The sequence below is a fragment of the Manis pentadactyla genome, chromosome 18 (assembly GCF_030020395.1).
Source record: "Manis pentadactyla isolate mManPen7 chromosome 18, mManPen7.hap1, whole genome shotgun sequence".
NCBI classification, from domain to species: Eukaryota; Metazoa; Chordata; class Mammalia; order Pholidota; family Manidae; genus Manis; species Manis pentadactyla.
In genome coordinates this window covers 31070806-31089932 of record NC_080036.1, presented here as the reverse complement: position 1 = coordinate 31089932, position 19127 = coordinate 31070806, and the positions used below count along the sequence as shown (strand labels likewise).

The 19127-nt window shown below is 49.9% G+C and overlaps 1 protein-coding gene across 2 annotated transcripts in view; it reads right to left on the bottom strand.

Moving 5' to 3' along the window:
• The window catches only part of MTHFS (methenyltetrahydrofolate synthetase), a 116518-nt gene that overhangs the window by 73673 nt on the left and 23718 nt on the right, over window positions 1-19127 (bottom strand). The window lies entirely within an intron of this gene.

Sequence of the window (19127 nt, the reverse complement as noted above, 5' to 3'; positions counted from 1 at the left end):
TAGCTGAGGGGACGGGACACGGGCACCATAAGCCCCCTGCTGTCAGGGCTAGCAGTTCCTGTGAGGAGTTGCATTTTCCCAGGGAGAGGGGCTCCTCCCTGAGTGACCCACTAGCCAAAGTCATGCCTCCCACGGGCTGCAGGCTCTGTGGCTGAGAGGCACTTGTTCCCAAGTCAACCTTCCACAGGGGACTCAACAGTCACTCCACTGACCTAGAAGTTGAGACGGTCACCCACCCACTCTGGGCTCCTGTTGCCACTGAGTCAAGGCAAAGGGGGTTCCCTGCTCCCGCTGCGGTGATCAGCCTGGAGCTCAAAGGGAAAACAGGTTGGCGCTGCACCATGAGGAAGGAGGAGCACGTCCGGAAGGCAGGACGCCCTCTGGGTGCCCCGTGATACTCCCATGTCCTAGGACTAAAGTTGATGGAAAACTATGGCAGCCCAATCCAGGCAGGACCGCTGACGGCCAAGCCGGTGCTCAGCGAACTCCAGCCCACCAAATACGGCCTCCGCCTATTTCTGCATGTCATGTGCTCCTGAGACAGAGACGCCCCCTGCTCACGTGCTGTGGCAGCTGCAGAACTGAGGGGTCAGACGGGCTGTTCGTCCCTCAGAGTCCACGTGTCACTCTGTGACGTTACCAGGCGCTGGCCGCCCCCCACGCTCTCACCACCTGGGGCCTGGCTGGCGGCAGAGCAAACACTGAAAGGGTAACAAAGGCAGTTTCGAAGCCCAGCTGTGACGGTGTGATCAGCTGTAGAAATAGGACTGTAACACCTATGGTGTAAACGTTTGTACATACAAACCAAATGCTTTGGTTTTTCCTGTCCACCCCGATCATCTATGTGAGGTGTGTTCACAGTAGTTAGCCTCATATCTCAGTATTTAAGTCATATATATCACGGGGAGAGTGGGAACCAGTGAAGGGGAAACTGAACAGTACCCCAAGTCGCAGAAGGGACCTGAGATCCTCTTGAGGGGAAACACGGCTGTGCCATGTCACACAGAGCCCAGCGGTTTATGCCTTATCCTTGGTAGACTAAGAACAGTTAACAGTGGCACGCGGGTGCCAGTTCAGAGGCGGCTGTTCTGGCTTCCTAAAGTGACAGCGTGGTTAGGCTGGACTACATTTCCCAGAACCCCCTTTCCGTAGGTTCCCGTTAGGACAGGGCACAGGAGAGGGGATCTGGGAGCCGGAGGGAAGCTGCATGCATTGTCACCGACCTGCCGGCAATACCGTAGCCGGGCCTGCAAGCACCCCACCTTCTTTCTCCAAACCCTGCATGTGCTCCAGCTCTTGGGCTGGCATGCATGGTCAGTCGGGGGCGCAGGGCCCGGGCGCCGGCAGAGGGGCACACCATCAAGGCCGGAGGACAGCAGACGTGAGTTCGTGCCCGTCCGCTCATGGCCCAGCATGCCTGTCTGCCCTCCTCCCTGCCCACCTTCCCTGCCCTAGGGCTGCCCTGTGGACCACGCTCCAGCCACACCAGCACAGTCAGTCCCATACTAACCCCGTCCCAAAGCCAAGTATAACGCGCACAACCCGCTGGGGTCCTGCCCACCTGGATGACCCTGACTCAGTATCCCCCGAGCACAAGGTGGGGAGGGGCGGGTGCAGAGCTGCCCTGGAGCTCCCGCTACCACGCGGAAAGGGGCCCCAGGCCTCCACAGGGGCCTGTGCGGTGGGCCCTGTGCCCCAGGGGTGTGGGAGCAAAGCCGTGCAGACAGCCTGACCCGAATTACATCCTGGCTCCACTGCCCGCCAGCTGCATGACCTTGGCCATGCCACCCAGGAGGTGCCCTGGGTCCTTCCCTGCCCCCAGCAGGGGACTTCGGGGAAGGTGTTTGACGGCGGGAGACGCCAGGGAAGGTTTCACAGCAAAGGATGGGAATGTGACAACCAGGCCACGGAGGAGAGGGGCTCAGCAGAGCATTTTCCCATCTTGTGTAGGAGTTCACGCACTTCAGCGGGACACAGTGGGAAAGGTCATTCGGCAAATACTCGGAAGCAATCCCATGCAGCGGTGGGCTCTCACCCCTCTGCTGTGGCAAACTGGCTGGGTGCCGGGGGGCCTTAAGGGCTGTGCACTCAGGGAAATGATGACTTCCCCCGGGATGCAGCCCATTTTGTTCAAGGCTAAAATGAAAAGATATAGAGTTCGCTGTATATGCAGACCTACCACGCGGGGGAATCTCAGAGCCAGCTTTGCTGTTTATAGAAGATCAATGATAAATCAACCTGTGTGATTTGCAACCGACAGTTTCATTTGTTCTTTAATGTTCCTCTGATCTTTTGGAAATGAACGAATTTCACATAAAACAAGTAGCTTGATGAACTTTAATGTTACCCATAATTGCATAATGAAAGTGGATGTGTGCAGTAATGCAAGGGTTGTGACAGAGGGACAGTGTGCACTTTAACTGTGTGCCTGCCCATAAACCGAGGGGTTCAGTTCAAAGCAGGCTTGGAATAAAAAGAAAAAGCTTTTGTGGGCAAGAGAGCTGTGCTTTTGGGGTTTTTTTGGTGTTTTCTCTAGAAAATATGTGGAGATGACCTCCCAGGTCAGTGGTGGCTGATCGTACCACCTGAGTGCCTTGAGACGGGAGACACCCATTTTAAATATCAGGCTTCGACCCGTTAGTGAGCCAGACATTAACAGGTCTCTTCAGCGAGTCAATTCCAGGCAGGCCCTAGATCGGTGCACCTGTCACCCTACTGCTGCCTGCTCTGCATAAACGCTGACGTGCAGCTCGCACAGTGGGCGTGTCAGGTCTCTGTTTCCCAGTCCTCCTGTGGTGCCTGTCATGCTCAGAGCTCCCAAGCCCTCTTCCCAGCTGACCCTGCTGGGAGGGACCCCACTCTTTGAATGGGGCCTCCAGGTCCTGTTATCTGGCGACTGGCCCCTGTGCTGGAGGCCCAGAGACGCCACCGCTCCTAGGAGGTCCCTGAACCCACAATCACTCCCGGCTTTCCTGGGTCTTCCCCACGGCCTGCTCTGGGCAAGGCTGGTGGCCACCCTCTGCACCCCCAACTAGTAGCTGACCACGGACACAGCCACGGGGGCCGTCTGCCTCCCAGCCTTAACTCGGCCACCATGCCAGGCCACTGGCCAGGCCTCTGTTGGAGCCTCGCCCTCCATGAACCATAGGAAGCTTTTCTTTGCAACACAGCATGTAAAATATGATGTAAAAATGTAATTATCAACAGACGCTAAAATAGCCAATGGCTGCCAAGTACTGATTTCCTCTGACTAGCCCTGCAAGGTAGTCGGGAAGGCAAAGAAAACACAATGGGCTTTAAGGGGACCTGCAGCCATTAGCCCTGGACGAAACGAAGCTGATGCCCTGGGCGGGCACCGCTCTGTTCACAGATGAGCAAGTGCCCCCCGGAGAGCCGCGGCGGCCCCAGGCTCCTCCGAGCCCAGGAGGCAGCTCAGGACCAGACGCAGGCCGCTCTTCCCTGGGCCAGCGGCCACATTCCTGCTTCCCTTCTATCTGCTTTTAAGAAGCCAGTTTCTTAGACTGCTGTCTGCTAACATGAACGGTGGACAGCCATGTTAACTGGAGTACAGTATTCCACTGATCTTTTTCTACAAAATGCTGGGGTTTCTTTTCCACAAAATGTGATTGTTTTGTAACGTATCACTTTGTAACCCAGTGTTTTTTTAAACTTCAGCACTTGAACATTCCTCCTCCTCCAACACGCGTCAGTGACGTTTTTCACGGCCGCCTGTACAGGTGTCTGGTGTGTGTCACCTGGCTGTGTGCCCCTGGGTCACACTCCCCGTCCCAGGAAAACGGCCCCACGCCGAGCCCCCACGAGCAGGACAGCAAGCGGCTTCCATCACGTCACTGGGTTAACTTCCTGAGCCAGAAAACTCAGGGTCAAAGTCACAGAAAAGTGTAAGGTTTTTGTTAACTTTGCCAGACGACTCCCCAGAAAGCCTGGAAAGCTCGCCTCTGCTCAGCAGCACGGGGGCCTGTCCGTGTGTCCTGGTGAGCCCACACTGCCCACAGGGCTGGCCTGCGCTTCTGACCATACGAGCAATCAAACATTTCCCACACGTTTAGGGCTCCTGGGTCTCCTCCTCTACAAACTACATTCTTCTGTCCTTTTCTTTCTACTGGGCACATTTCCCGGTTTTCTTGCTGATTCGGGTGGTATTCACCGGCAGCCGGTGCATTAGGGCAATTGGGGTCCTCCAGAGGGGGAGGGTGCCCCCAAGCCGGCAGAACCAGGGAAACCAGTCTTCCCCAGGTGGCCGAGAGAAAAGGGGAGTGACGGTGTGTCCCCCCTGGCTGAGCTGCACCTGCTGAGAGACCAGCGGCCCAGGGCAGGCAACTCTGGACTAGGAGCGGCCTGGGGCGGGGAGGAGAAGGCAAGGAAGGGGACGCAGGGAGGTCGTGTCCGGGGCCAGAGGCTGAGGATCCCACAAGGGCGACACCCAGGGCCACACCCTGGTCCTGGGACAGGCCCTGTGGAGGGGCTCACCCTCCACCCAGATCCGCCCGGCCAGGCAAAGGGAGCCTGCATTGTGGAGGCAGGAGCGGGTGGCAGCCACACGCCTTGGCACCCGTGGCCCCTGGACTCCTCCCCGACCCCCGGGCGCTGGGCCCCTTTCCGCAGCATCGCTGTGCCGTCTACAGGAAAGCCACCGAAATTCATGTGCCTTTAAGAGGCAAACAGCTTCCCCTTAGACTGGAACACTGGCAAAAGACCAGTCATTTTTCATCTCTGATTAAAATGTCTAAGGAAGAAATTGGAAATAATTCAGCAAGGGAAGCTCCCACTCTTGGAGTCACAGAATAGACAATAAATCTGGAGGTGGGGGAGGCTGCACCACTGGGAACCGGCCGCCAAGAGGCTGGGGTCCAAACAAACCCTTGTCATCTCACCAAATGGGGGGTCAGGGCAAGAAGGGAGATGCTGGGACACTCCCCAGGCTTCCAGGTGGGACCCTAAGCCTAGGAATGGGCACAGACCAAAACACACCAGTTTTCGCGAACTAAAGCCTGGCTTCAGATCTGCTCAATTCGAGATCAGATGACAATGACCCACCCCTACCCTTCCTTCCAGGAGGAAGGTGGCACCCAGAGCCCTGGGTCAGCTCATGGCTGCTCGTACACAATATCTGACACTCAGTAAACAAATTACAAAACATAGGGAGATATGAAGGGTCCCAAACACGAAAAAAAACAGACGCAGAAAGAGATCCAAGGAGACTCCTGTATTAGGATACCAGACAGTTTCAAAATAACTGTGGCTACTAATATGTCCAAGAAAATGAAAAGCCAGATGGAGAATTTTAGCAAAGAATTAAGATGTATTTTAAAAACCAAATAAAAATCCTAGAGCTGAAAAATATAACTAAATCTAAGAACTCAATGCCTGGGCTTAATAGAAAAATTAGGCACAGCTGATGAAAGGACTCGTGACTGAAAGACAGGTCAAGAGCGGCTGCCCAGGTCGGAGAACACAGAGGGGAAAGAGGGATGGAAACGCCAGGGGGAGGGAGTGTATGAGACAGAACAGAACCCGGCAAACGTGGGGTCTCGAGGGCAGAGCACGCGCAGCAGCCCTGACTTTTACAGCAATGACCTTGCTTCCAAACCTGGTTGACAGGCGCCAGCCCACAGCCGCTGCCCTGGTGGGGTGACGATTTCACGTGTCAAACTGCTGGACCGCCGTGTCGCACACTTGAAACCAGTATAGGATTGCATATCAATTCTTTTTTTTTTTTATTTTTTTTATTTTTTTTATTTTTTGTGAGGGCATCTCTCATATTTATTGATCAAATGGTTGTTAACGACAATAAAATTCTGTATAGGGGAGTCAATGCTCAATGCACAATCATTATTCCACCCCAAGCCTAATTTTTGTCACTCTCCAATCTTCTGAGGCATAACAAACAAGTTTTTACATGTAGAACAAATTCTTACATAATGAATAAGTTACATAGTGAACAGTACAAGGGCAGTCATCACAGAAACTTTCGGTTTTGCTCATGCATTATGAACTATAAACAGTCAGTTCAAATATGAATACTCATTTGGTTTTTATACTTGATTTATATGTGGATACCACATTTCTCTCTTTATTATTATTATTTTTAATAAAATGCTGAAGTGGTAGGTAGATACAAGATAAAGGTAGAAAACATAGTTTAGTGTTGTAAGAGAGCACATGTAGATGATCAGGTGTGTGCCTGTAGACTATGTGTTAATCCAAGCTAGACCAGGGCAATAAAACATCCACATATGCAGAAGATTTCTCTCAGAACGGGGGGGTGAGGTTCTAAGCCTCACCTCTGTTGATCCCCAATTTCTCACCTGATGGCCCCCCTGCGACTGTGCCTGTCTTAGGTTGTTCCTCCCTTGAGGAATCTTACCCGTCTCTGGCTAACCAGTCATCTTCCGGGGCCATACAGGGAAATGTGAAGTTGGTAAGTGAGAGAGAAGCCTTATTGTTTGAAAAAGTTAGCTTTTTACTTCTTTGCATATTTATGCCCTGTGGCTTCTATGCCCAGCATTTGTCTTGAGGTATCTTTACCACTTGGAAGAATTATGATACTCGGTAAATTTGATATGAGGCACGAATTCTATTTAAGGTTGTAATTAGGAAGGAAGAAGAAAAGCTATAGAAGTAGCAGGCAGAAGAAAACATGGGAAGATTGATTATTTCTTTGATATATCTTCTTGTAGAGTAACTTCAGCATGTATAGGTTTTAAGCTACTACTTAAATTGCACACACACATTAACATAATAGGAGTATAGTTACATAACCAAAGCATATCTGTAATTACCAGCCATCTGCAGTGAAACCAAGAAAACCAGTTAGGCACCTTAGGCATTTGTGAAAACTTATCTATGATATGGTGGATATTGTCCAAATGAACTTGAACAGTCAGAGAGAAATCAGACAAATTAAAACAACCCATTCCTGGGGAATGTTCACATCCCTTATGTTCTTTTAACAATAAATAGTTTGTAGTTGTAAGACTTTGGAGCGCTACAATTTGCACTTCTCCAAATTCTTGGTTGAGTTCCAACAGTATAGATCTAGTCCAATTTTGTTGTTTTACTGTATGCACAGGCCAGCTTAGATATCTCCTTCCTCATTCCCATGGCAAGTCCAGGAACTGGTGGGATGAGTGCATCTACAGCTGTAGCAGTGCGTGGATCTTTGTTGGGGTTTTTTGACGATCATCTTCTGGCATGAGTCTTCCAGAGAGTGCAGATGTTGGAAGTTCTTTTTCACATCGTATGTTAGTTCATTTTCGGGGTAGCCCAATTAGGCTTTGATCCTCTGTATAAACACAAACAGACCCTTTGCCTACACTTTTATATGCCCTTTATACCCTTGTGTAGAACTCGTTGGAGGTTACCACACAGGAACTGCCCTTTTTTTTTTTTTTTTTTTGCTATCACTAATCTATACTTACATGACGAATATTATGTTTACTAGGCTCTCCCCTATACCAGGTCTCCCCTATAAACCCCTTTACAGTCACTGTCCATCAGCATAGCAAAATGTTGTAGAATCACTACTTGCCTTCTCTGTGTTGTACAGCCCTCCCTTTTCTCCTACCCCCCCATGCATGTTAATCTTAATACCCCCCTACTTCTCCCCCCCTTATCCCTCCCTACCCACCCATCCTCCCCAGTCCCTTTCCCTTTGGTACCTGTTAGTCCATTCTTGAGTTCTGTGATTCTGCTGCTGTTTTGTTCCTTCAGTTTTTCCTTTGTTGTTATATTCCACAGATAAGTGAAATCATTTGGTATTTCTCTTTCTCCGCTTGGCTTGTTTCACTGAGCATAATACCCTCCAGCTCCATCCATGTTGCTGCAAATGATTGGATTTGCCCTTTTCTTATGGCTGAGTAGTATTCCATTGTGTATATGTACCACATCTTCTTTATCCATTCATCTATTGATGGACATTTAGGTTGCTTCCAATTCTTGGCTATTGTAAATAGTGCTGCAATAAACATAGGGGTGCATCTGTCTTTCTCAAACTTGATTGCTGCATTCTTAGGGTAAATTCCTAGGAGTGGAATTCCTGGGTCAAATGGTAAGTCTGTTTTGAGCATTTTGATGTACCTCCATACTGCTTTCCACAATGGTTGAACTAACTTACATTCCCACCAGCAGTGTAGGAGGGTTCCCCTTTCTCCACAGCCTCGCCAACATTTGTTGTTGTTTGTCTTTTGGATGGCAGCCATCCTTACTGGTGTGAGGTGATACCTCATTGTAGTTTTAATTTGCATTTCTCTGATAATTAGCGATGTGGAGCATCTTTTCATGTGTCTGTTGGCCATCTGTATTTCTTTTTTGGAGAACTGTCTGTTCAGTTCCTCTGCCCATTTTTTAATTGGGTTATTTGTTTTTTGTTTGTTGAGGCGTGAGAGCTCCTTATATATTCTGGACGTCAAGCCTTTATCGGATGTGTCATTTTCAAATATATTCTCCCATACTGTAGGGATCCTTCTTGTTCTATTGATGGTGTCTTTTGCTGTACAGAAGCTTTTCAGCTTAATATAGTCCCACTTACTCATTTTTGCTGTTGTTTTCCTTGCCCGGGGAGATATGTTCAAGAAGAGGTCACTCATGTTTATGTCTAAGAGGTTTTCGCCTATGTTTTCTTCCAAGAGTTTAATGGTTTCATGGCTTACATTCAGGTCTTTGATCCATTTTGAGTTTACTTTTGTATATGGGGTTAGACAATGGTCCAGTTTCATTCTCCTACATGTAGCTGTCCAGTTTTGCCAGCACCACCTGTTGAAGAGACTGTCATTTCGCCATTGTATGTCCATGGCTCCTTTATCAAATATTAATTGACCATATATGTCTGGGTTAATGTCTGGATTCTCTAGTCTGTTCCATTGGTCTGTGGCTCTGCTCTTGTGCCAGTACCAAATTGTCTTGATTACTATGGCTTTATAGTAGAGCTTGAAGTTGGGGAGTGAGATCCCCCCTACTTTATTCTTCTTTCTCAGGATTGCTTTGGCTATTCGGGGTCTTTGGTGTTTCCATATGAATTTTTGAATTATTTGTTCCAGTTCATTGAAGAATGTTGCTGGTAGTTTCATAGGGATTGCATCAAATCTGTATATTGCTTTGGGCAGGATGGCCATTTTAACGATATTAATTCTTCCTAGCCACGAGCATGGGATGAGTTTCCATCTGTTAGTGTCCCCTTTAATTTCTCTTAAGAGTGACTTGTAGTTTTCAGAGTATAAGTCTTTCACTTCTTTGGTTAGGTTTATTCCTAGGTATTTTATTTTTTTTGATGCAATTTTGAATGGAGTTGTTTTCCTGATTTCTCTTTCTGTTGGTTCATTGTTAGTATATAGGAAAGCCACAGATTTCTGTGTGTTGATTTTGTATCCTGCAACTTTGCTGTATTCCGATATCAGTTCTAGTAGTTTTGGGGTGGAGTCTTTAGGGTTTTTTATGTACAGTATCATGTCATCTGCAAATAGTGACAGTTTAACTTCTTCTTTACCAATCTGGATTCCTTGTATTTCTTTATTTTGTCTGATTGCCGTGGCTAGGACCTCCAGTACTATGTTAAATAACAGTGGAGAGAGTGGGCATCCCTGTCTAGTTCCCGATCTCAGAGGAAATGCTTTCAGCTTCTCGCTGTTCAATATAATGTTGGCTGTGGGTTTATCATAGATGGCCTTTATTATGTTGAGGTACTTGCCCTCTATTCCCATTTTGCTGAGAGTTTTTAACATGAATGGATGTTGAATTTTGTCAAATGCTTTTTCAGCATCTATGGAGATGATCATGTGGTTTTTGTCTTTCTTTTTGTTGCTGTGGTGGATGATGTTGATGGACTTTCGAATGTTGTACCATCCTTGCATCCCTGGGATGAATCCCACTTGGTCATGGTGTATGATCCTTGTGATGTATTTTTGAATTCGGTTTGCTAATATTTTGTTGAGAATTTTTGCATCTACGTTCATCAGGGATATTGGTCTGTAGTTTTCTTTTTTGGTGGGGTCTTTGCCTGGTTTTGGTATTAGGGTGATGTTAGCTTCATAGAATGAGTTTGGGAGTATCCCCTCCTCCTCTATTTTTTGGAAAACTCTAAGGAGAATGGGTATTATGTCTTCCCTGAATGTCTGATAAAATTCCGAGGTAAATCCATCTGGCCCGGGGTTTTGTTCTTTGGTAGTTTTTTGATTACCGCTTCAATTTCGTTGCTGGTAATTGGTCTGTTTAGATTTTCTGTTTCTTTTTGGGTCAGTCTTGGAAGGTTGTATTTTTCTAGGAAGTTGTCCATTTCTCCTAGGTTTCCCAGCTTGTTAGCATATAGGTTTTCATAGTATTCTCCAATAATTCTTTGCATTTCTGTGTGGTCCGTCGTGATTTTTCCTTTCTCGTTTCTGATACTGTTGATTTGTGTTGACTCTCTTTTCTTCTTAATAAGTCTGGCTAGAGGCTTATCTATTTTGTTTATTTTCTCGAAGAACCAGCTCTTGGTTTCATTGATTTTTGCTATTGTTTTATTCTTCTCAATTTTATTTATTTCTTCTCTGATCTTTATTATGTCCCTCCTTCTGCTGACCTTAGGCCTCATCTGTTCTTCTTTTTCCAATTTCGATAATTGTGACATTAGACCATTCATTTGGGATTGCTCTTCCTTTTTTAAATATGCTTGGATTGCTATATACTTTCCTCTTAAGACTGCTTTTGCTGCGTTCCACAGAAGTTGGGGCTTAGTGTTGTTGTTGTCATTTGTTTCCATATATTGCTGGATCTCCATTTTGATTTGGTCATTGATCCATTGATTATTTAGGAGCGTGTTGTTAAGCCTCCATGTGTTTGTGAGCCTCTTTGCTTTCTTTGTACAGTTTATTTCTAGTTTTATGCCTTTGTGGTCTGAAAAGTTGGTTGGTAGGATTTCAATCTTTTGGAATTTTCTGAGGCTCTTTTTGTGGCCTAGTATGTGGTCTATTCTGGAGAATGTTCCATGTGCACTTGAGAAGAATGTATATCCCGCTGCTTTTGGATGTAGAGTTCTATAGATGTCTATTAGGTCCATCTGCTCTACTGTGTTGTTCAGTGCTTCCATGTCCTTACTTATTTTCTGCCCAGTGGATCTATCCTTTGGGGTGAGTGGTGTGTTGAAGTCTCCTAGAATGAATGCATTGCAGTCTATATCCCCCTTTAGTTCTGTTAGTATTTGTTTCACATATGCTGGTGCTCCTGTGTTGGGTGCATATATATTTAGAATGGTTATATCCTCTTGTCGGACTGAGCCCTTTATCATTATGTAGTGCCCTTCTTTATCTATTGTTACTTTCTTTGTTTTGAAGTCTATTTTGTCTGATATTAGTACTGCAACCCCTGCTTTCTTCTCACTGTTGTTTGCTTGAAATATGTTTTTCCATCCCTTGACTTTTAGTCTGTACATGTCTTTGGGTTTGAGGTGAGTTTCTTGTAAGCAGCATATAGATGGGTCTTGCTTTTTTATCCATTCTGTTACTCTGTGTCTTTTGATTGGTGCATTCAACCCATTAACATTTAGGGTGACTATTGAAAGATATGTACTTATTGCCATTGCAGGCTTTAAATTCGTGGTTACCAAAGGTTCAAGGTTAGCCTCTTTAGTATCTTACTGCCTAACTTAGCTCGCTTATTGAGCTGTTATATACACTGTCTGGAGATTCTTTTCTTCTCTCCCTTCTTGTTCCTCCTCCTCGATTCTTCATATGTTGGGTGTTTTGTGCTGTGCTCTTTCTAGGAGTGCTCCCATCTAGAGCAGTCCCTGTAAGATGTTCTGTAGAGGTGGTTTGTGGAAAGCAAATTCCCTCAGCTTTTGTTTGTCTGGAAATTGTTTAATCCCACCGTCATATTTGAATGATAGTCGTGCTGGATACAGTATCCTTGGTTCAAGGCCCTTCTGTTTCATTGTATTGAATATATCATGCCATTCTCTTCTGGCCTGTAGGGTTTCTGTTGAGAAATCTGACGTTAGCCTGATGGGTTTCCCTTTATAGGTGACCTTTTTCTCTCTAGCTGCCTTTAACACTCTTTCCTTGTCCTTGATCTTTGCCATTTTAATTATTATGTGTCTTGGTGTTGCCCTTCTTGGATCCTTTCTGTTGGGGGTTCTGTGTATTTCCGTGGTCTGTTTGATTACTTCCTCCCCCAGTGTGGGGAAGTTTTCAGCAATTATTTCTTCTAAGATACTTTCCATTTCTTTGCCTCTCTCTTCTTCTGGGACCCCTATAATACGGATATTGCTCCTTTTAGATTGGTCACACAGTTCTCTTAATATTGTTTCATTCCTGGAGATCCTTTTGTCTCTCTCTATGTCAGCTTCTATGCGTTCCTGTTCTCTGATTTCAATTCCATCAATGGCCTCTTGCATCCTATCCATTCTGCTTATAAACCCTTCCAGAGTTTGTTTCATTTCTGTGATCTCCTTTCTGGCATCTGTGATCTCCCTCCGGACTTCATCCCATTTCTCTTGCGTATTTCTCTGCATCTCTGTCAGCATGTTTATGATTCTTATTTTGAATTCTTTGTCAGGAAGACTGGTTAGGTCTGTCTCCTTCTCTGGTGTTGTCTCTGTGATCTTTGTCTGCCTGTAGCTTTGCCTTTTCATGGTGATAGGAATAGTCTGCAGAACTGGGACGAGTGACGGCTGGAAGGACTTCCTTTCTTGTTGGTTTGTGGCCCTCCTCTCCTGGGAGAACAGCGGCCTCTAGTGGCTTGTGCTGCGCAGCTGCGCGCAGACAGGGCTTCTGCTTCCTGCCCGGCTGCTATGGAGTTAATCTCCGCTGTTGCTGTGGGCGTGGCCTGGCTCGGGCAGCTGCTCCAAAATGGTGGAGTCGCGTTGGAGCAGGAGCTGCTGGGAGGCTATTTATCTCCGTAAGGGGCCTGCCTGCTCCCTGCAGCCCAGGGGTTAGGGTGCCCAGAGATCCCGGATTCCCTACCTCTGGATTAAGTGACCCGCCCTGCCCCTTTAAGACTTCCAAAAAGCACCCGCCAAAACAAAACAACGACCACCAAAAAAAAAATAAGAAAAAAAAATTTTTTAATTAAGAAAAAAAAAAATTTTTAATAAAAAAAAAAAAAAAAAAAAAGAGGGTGGTCGTTCGTTTTTCTTTATTCTCCGGTGCCAGCCTCAGGCCTCTGCTCACCGGTCTTTCTGCCCTGTTTCCCTAGTATTGGGGTCCCTATCCCTTTAAGACTTCCAAAAAGCACCCGCCAAAACAAAACAACGACCACAAAAAAAACAAGAAAAAAAAATTTTTTTAATTAAAAAAAAAAAAAAAATTTTTTTTAATTAAAAAAAAAAAAGGTGGTCGTTCGTTTTTCTTTATTCTCCGGTGCCAGCCTCAGGCCTCTGCTCACCGGTCTTTCTGCCCTGTTTCCCTAATATTGGGGACCCTGTCCCTTTAAGACTTCCAAAAAGCGCTCGCCAAAACAAAGCAGCAAAAAAGCAAAAAAAAAAAAAATGGTCGCGCGCTTTTCTTATGCCCTCTGTCGCCCAGCCTCCAGTGCCCGCTCACTGTTCTTGCTGCCCTGTTTTCCTAGTATCGAGCGCCCTGCACTCTGGCCCGGATGGCGGGGGCTGGGTGTTCGGCAGTCCTGGGCTCCGTCTCCCTCCCGCTCTGCCTGCTCTTCTCCCGCCGGGAGCTGGGGGGAGGGGCGCTCGGCTCCCGCGGGGCCGGGGCTTGTATCTCACCCCCTTCGCGAGGCGCTGGGTTCTCTCAGGTGCGGATGTGGTCTGGATATTGTCCTGTGTCCTCTGGTCTTTATTCTAGGAAGGGTTGTCTTTGTTATATTTTCATAGATATATGCTGTTTTGGGAGGAGATTTCCGCTGCTCTACTCACGCCGCCATCTTCCCACTCCTCTCTCCCATATCAATTCTACTTCAATAAAAACAACAAAACATATGCAAAAAAAAAAAAAAAAAAAAAAGTACAATGAACCCCAAACAGAATAAACAAAAAGAAAACTGCATCTGGGTGCATCATGCAAGGCTAGCACCAAAGACAAACGGGAAAATCTTAAAAACAGCCGAAGTTTAAAATTAAACTCAATTCCAACTTATTAGTTTCTTATTTACTCTATTTATTGATCACCAATGATGTCATAGTCTCTGACGTGGGGGTGCTTTTTATAAACGCAGGCTCCCGAGCCCCCCCCCCCACCCGTCAGTGCTTCTGATTCGGCACATGTGGGGCGCGGCCGGTGAACCAGCACCTTCAGCACCCACTGAGTGGATTCTCATCTAGGAGCTCACAGGCCACACCTCATCAGACCTACCCTGTCACCCCCATGTCACAGCTGGCAGCCAGGGCCCAGGCCAGCTCCAGGTCACCATGGGGGGGTGGGCAGGGCCTGGCGCATTCTGCAGTCAGGGGCAATTCTGAGCAGCAGCTCCCCTAACCTGGCACATATGGGATCCTGGTCCTGGCAGGGAGGGTGGGGCCCCCAAGGCCTGTGGGGACTGGCGGCCAGAGAAGAATGGCAGGAGGGGATGGACCATTCCCGACACCCGCAGGAGACGGGCACGGTGTGAGGCACTTCCCCGGACTTCCCTGGATTCTGAGGGTCGGCCTGTCTTGCCAGTGGGTTTCGGCCCCGGGCAAGTTAACTATGGATTCAGTGCGACTGAGGAATTACCCGGCTTGTTCTCCCAGAGACAGGCTGAGCACTAGGATCGCGTCTGCATCCAGCAGCCGGCAGGTCTGCAATCCACCTCCGTCTCTGCCTCCACCCAGAGCCCTGGGCAGAGCTCTTTACATAGTGACTCAGTCAGTAATAGCTCATTGCCCACGGATGTGGGAGCAGTAGCCTAGCAGCAGGCCAGTGACATCATCAAGCAGTTTAGGGTCAGGTGAGGATCCTGCCCAGAGGAACCCTGACTTTCCTCACAGGGCCTGAGGCTTCACCATTTTTCACATCTACTCAGTGCCAGGTGCTGTAGTAAATGCCTATCCATTCTCTCTTTTCACCTTTACCAAAACCTACCAGGTAGATACTACCATTCCCCATTTTATAGAGACACAGAGAGTTAAGTAACTTACGTAAGGTCACACAGCCAGTAAGTGGGGAGCCAGGATTGGAACCCACAGAGCCCGATTTAGTCTCTACTTACAACCCCGATGCTCTGCGGTCTCTGCCTACGTCCCCTATGCCGCCCTCCCGCCTGTTCACATGCACTCACCCCACAGGCAAGGGACTGCTTCTCCCACATTTGTCCCTTAGACAGCGTTTGGTGGTGGAGTAACCTGAGGGAGCCCAGGACCAGGAACTGGGAGCCAGGGGCAGCCGCCCTGGCCCTGCTGCCCCCCCCCCCCCCCGTGGCACCCCCTGCCACATAATTGCCTTGTTCACCTGGAGAGCAGGGGTGACAACACCTCTCTCAGAACTGGGCTGAGAACCCAGCCTCCTGGAAGGCCAGCCACTGCGCCAAAACGTGGGTCACAGGCCATGGCTGACACGGGAATGGGGAGCTTGGGTTCCACCTGGGAGGCCCTGCAACGGCAGGGTGCTGGCTGCTCCTGGCAGCTCTCAGAGGCGGGTGGCGCAGGGTGGAGAGGACCCTCGCTGCGGTCCGTGGGGCACTCGTCCTGTCTGCCCACCCCCCAAGGCCGGCAAGTTCCACGTTATTAACGGCTCGCCCGGCTGCACTGCTTCTGTAAAACAGCTTGGGCACATGCAGCTAGCTATGGGTTTTCAGTGAACTTGGAAATCTGATCATCTTCTCTGAAATTTCCCTTCTGGTGGCTGACGCTGATGGGATTTTTTAAAACTTTTATCAGAACATTAACAAAAGACTGTTGGATTAGATGGAAGAAACAAGTGCTTTACGGCAATAATACAGGCAGGACTAGTTCTTGGCAGAGCTGTCAGAATAAAAGGAGGTGCAGGCCGCTCCCCTCCTGTCACCCTCGCTCGCCCTCTGGCTGGGCCGACCTCCCATGACCAGGGGATCTGCGTGGCCGCTCAGCCCAGTGGGGCATCCCTACCGTGCCGCCCACTAGATGGCCCCGAGGGCCCTGGGGCTCAAGCTGGTGGTGTGGGGGACAAGGAGGGGATGAGAGGAGAAGCGGTGGGAGATGGAGATGGAGATGGAGACGGAGGGAGGAGAGAGGAGGCCAAGGGGGAGGGGAGGGAAGGGGGTGTGCAGCTGCCGGAGCACCTGCAGGCGCACGGAAGAGCAGGAGCACAGCCACTCGGTGGGGGAAGGGAAGGCAGAGCCCAGAGTAAACCCGGACTGGGGGAGAGTGGTCAGTCCCACAGGACAGAGCAGCGGCTGAGGACTGCGTGAGCGTGGGGAGGGCCGGAGAGAAGTGAACCTGAGGGAATGGAGGAGGGGGAGCCCAGCCGCCTGCCAGGTCAGCCGTGGGACAGCAGCCTGGGGTGGCAGCCCCGCCTCCCGCAGTGGAAGCCTTTGTGGCCCGAGGCCCAAAGAATCAGGACCAAACTGAGTGTGACTCTAGGACCCAGGTGAGCTTCCTGGGGGGCTCAGGAAGACAGCCAGGGGTACCCCCTTTCTCTGCACTTAAATGAAGGTTGGGTTGCAGGCAGTGGAATGAACAAGGGGTCAGAGACTTGCTCCAGATCCTGGGCCGCTGCTCAGACTCTGAGCTTGGCCTCAGCATCATCTTCTGTGAATCAGGAACAGCGGCACCTCACAGGGCTGCAGACGCATGGACAACGGCTGCCTGCCCTCCTGCGTCTGCTCCACACCCACGTGGAGGACTTCAGTCCAGGCAGTGCTCCTGCCCCCACCCCCCGACACCCCGGCTGACCCGTGACCTTTGCAGAAGGAATGGAGGTCGTGCAGTCAGCCCTTGCCGGCTGCTCTTGGATCTGACACCTCGTGGAAGTGCCCTCTGCCAGGCGCCGAGCCCTGCCCCTGCCAGGAGGGCCTGCAGGTGCCTGCCAGCTGTGCTCATGATTGGCTGCAGGACGGGCGTGTTCAACCTAAGAGCCGAGCATGAGGAAGATGCGTCTTAGCCACATTCTCCAATGCTTAACAACAAGGCTGACACGGCACCTACCATCCATCTGAGTCTGTGTCCGTCCCCTGGGTGGGGTTGGGCTCAGAGGAGGAATGTCTGGGGGCCCCACACAGGAAGCACTCCTTAAAACCTGCTATGTACGCATCCCCGTTTTCCATCCCTTTTAAGGCCTGTGCTTAGCTCTTCCTTCAATTCTGTGAATTTCAACATATCCTTCTGCCACAGATCAGGTGCCCCGGGAAACAGAGACGGAGATGTGTGTGCAGTTTACTGAGGTGTGCTCTTGGGAATGGCGCCTGAGGGAGGGAAGAAACATGATCGAGGCTGAAATGCAGGCATGCCCTGCACACAGGCTCGCGGTCCCATGGAGCTGCAGCTGGGGTGGCCTTTCAGAGGAGGCAGGGGTCTGCAACGGCCAGGTACTGGGCACAGGCTGCCACCAGGATGGGCTGTACCCTTGGGAAAGATGACTCTTCAGCCAAGAGCCGTGCCAGGGGAAGGCCTAGGCTCTGGGCTGCCACCAACCACAGCCTGGCACTGGAGGAAATGGTGCCTCAGTCCTAAAGGAGGGTGGGGTACCTCACAGTGCCCAGGCTGCTTCCAACAGAGTGGTTAAGTTCAGTCTTTGGTTGAAGCAAACAGCGTAACTGATATATTCAGGTGCAAAGCGACCTCAGCAATAGATTACAATTTGCCTCCTGCTTTGGGAGGCCTCCCTTAACAACTTCTCAGTCAAGGTTCACCTGTCCACCGTGCACCACCCTCATTCACAAACCAAAGCCAGGTCACGAGCTCGCATCAGTGGAACGTTGGCAGCCAGCAACAGCTATGGGGTTCTGCCTTGGCAACCGGCCTTTGCCTGTCAGCTTCCCATTTGCAACAGCCCCGTGTAAAACTGTGTCACACGGGCCTTACGTGCGCCTGGAGTTTTGCAGTCCCAGAGCAGGGACAACGGACACGTGTCCACACACTCTAAAGAGAAGTGACAGACACGTTCTAACCTGGGTCTCCTGAAAAGCAGACCTTGGGACAAGGAATTGCATGCAGAACGTGTATTTTAGCAAGTGGCCCGAGAGACAGGAGCGGGGGGCTGAGAAGACGGAGAACAGGAGGCTAATAACCCAAGGGTGCACGAGGTTCACCAGCCTGGTGATCCTCCAAGAACAACGCGGAGCACACCTGAGAACTGTCTGCCCAGAGGCTGGACGAGGGCAGCGTTCAGCAGGGGCGCCTGGGCTGGGCTGGCCAAGCCCTGCCCTCGGGGTGTCGGCGTCCTTGCCCTCCCAGGTTGGCGCACACACCAGGACGGCTGAGAGGGCCCTGCCAAGGCCCACTCGGACACGACCTTCCCGCGTGGAGCGCTGGGCCGGCGAGGAGAGACGCTGCCTTCAGCGGGGTGCTGCCAGTTTGCTGTGCACAGAGGCTGGGGGAACGTAGCCTGAGAGGAGGCAGGCACGGCCCAGGAGGGTGCAACACCCACGTGCATCAGGATTTGCCCACAGGCAGCCGGCATGGTTCTTCCACCAGCCACCACCATATGTGTCCAGGCCATCTCAGAAAAAAGTAGATTAAGAAGCTTCTTTGAAGTAAGGGAATCTGTAGGTGGAGAACATGGTACCATTTCCCTCCCCTCCCGATGATTCTGGGGGGCAGGTGCCAAGTGGGGGTGGCCAGGGACCAGCTGGGGATGGTGCCCACATGCAGCCCCACAGAGGCTCTCCGCAAACCCCACAAAGCCTCCACGAGAGCAGCATCCGGGCACCTGGTGTGCACACGGCGCCAGAGGCCACGCTGTGCCAGCACCAGCCAGGCCGGCTGTGCCCCTTTCCCTCGCTTGTGAGGACTTGCAGAGCCAGAGGAAAGAACGTGGGCCAAGGGAAGTGAGACACTGTACCCGGGGCCTCCTCACTTTGGGCTGGGGGACGAGGGGCCATGGAAGAAAGAGACAGCCCAGAGCTGGGTGAGAGAGTAAAATTTTGATACAAGATACTGAAATTTCTGAAAATGGAACTTCTCTTTATATCTCAAAGGTGACCAAAATACTATAGGATCTGCCCAAAATATGTTCAGGCACTGGAAGGGGGGATTCAAAAGGTCTGAACAATAAAGAAGAAAGCGGTTTCCT